This window comes from Cucurbita maxima, unplaced genomic scaffold (assembly GCF_002738345.1).
Source record: "Cucurbita maxima cultivar Rimu unplaced genomic scaffold, Cmax_1.0 Cma_Scf00347, whole genome shotgun sequence".
Taxonomy (NCBI): Eukaryota; Viridiplantae; Streptophyta; class Magnoliopsida; order Cucurbitales; family Cucurbitaceae; genus Cucurbita; species Cucurbita maxima.
This window is the reverse complement of record NW_019272363.1, coordinates 37,926-39,283: the sequence shown is the minus strand read 5'-3', so window position 1 is coordinate 39,283 and position 1,358 is coordinate 37,926. Positions and strand designations below refer to the sequence as shown.

The 1,358-nt window shown below is 39.8% G+C and overlaps 1 non-coding gene across 1 annotated transcript; it reads right to left on the bottom strand.

Annotated features, from left to right (window-relative positions):
- Window positions 1-729: 729 nt before the first annotated feature.
- TRNAI-AAU lies at window positions 730-803 on the bottom strand. Its single transcript has one exon. It is a non-coding gene; the product is annotated as a tRNA-Ile (tRNA).
- Window positions 804-1,358: the final 555 nt, after the last annotated feature.

Here is a 1,358-nt window from a genome sequence, read left to right as displayed (position 1 = left end):
CTGCAAGTTGACACATGGCTTGCTGGCTATCTGACGCGCTTTCCATCCCACAAGTTCACACGTGGAAAATTTTCTCTCCTGACAATGCGCCTGATGTATTATTCCACCCAATCGTCAATACGTGTCTCTCAGGCTGTCAGACACGCTTTCCCTCCCGCAAGTTGACACGTGGCTTGCCAACAAATTTTCTCTTATGAGAGTCGCAATACTGAATCTGATTTGCAAAATGAGTTCATTTACCTCCTTGTTCATGAAAAGACTCTGAGAAATCCTCGAATTTCATCTTTCGTAAAAGAACATATCGAACGCCCAAAATAAGTTCATTTACTTCCTTCTTGTTCCTGAAAGGACTCTCAGAAATCCTCGAATTTCATCCTTCATTGAAGAACGACTCAGATGTAAAGAAAACTTGTGAACGGCCGTATCATCGGTTTAAAGTTCGTACTGTTGTAACACCGTATCATGAAAAGATATTATTAAGAATTAATAAAACTTGGCCAATGTAATTGTCGAACCTACGACCTCCACGTTTTTAACACGACAATCTTACAACTAAGCTAATAGGGCATAAGTTTTATGCATATTATAGATCATTAGCTCCTAATCCAGCCAATCGAGTTTCGTTTACATAACTTTATGCATAATAAACTTAAAAAAGGCATTATCTTCTAAAGTTCGTAGTGCTTTAACTCGTATCATGAAAAAGATATAGTTAAAAATGAATGAAATTGGCCCATGGAAGTGTCAAACCTACGAGCTTCGCGTTATTAGCACGACGCTCTAACCAACTGAGCTAATAGGCCATAGATTTTCTCTCCTGACAATGCGCCTGACGCGTTAGTCCACCCAATCATCAATACGTGTCCCTCAGGCTGTCTGACACGCTTTCCCTCCCGCAAGTTGACACGTGGCTTGCCGACGGTCTCACGCGCTTTCCTTCCCACAAGTTGACACGTGGCTTGCCGAAAAATTTTCTCTCATGAGAGTCGCAATACTGAATCTGGCCTTCAAAGTGAGTTCATTTACCTCCTTGTTCTTGAAAGGACTCTGAGAAATCCTCGAATTTCATCTTTCGTAAAAGAACATATCGAACGCCCAAAATAAGTTCATTTACCTCCTTCTTGTTCCTGAAAGAACTCTCAGAAATCCTCAATTTTCATCCTTCATTGAAGAACATATCGAACGACTCAGATCTAAAGAAAAATTGTGAACAGCCGTATCATTGGTTTAAAGTTCGTACTGTTGTAACCCCGTATCATGAAAAGATATTATTAAGAATTAATAAAACTTGGCCTATGTTATTGTCGAACCTACGACCTTCACGTTTTTTACACTACAATCTTACAACTGAGCTAATT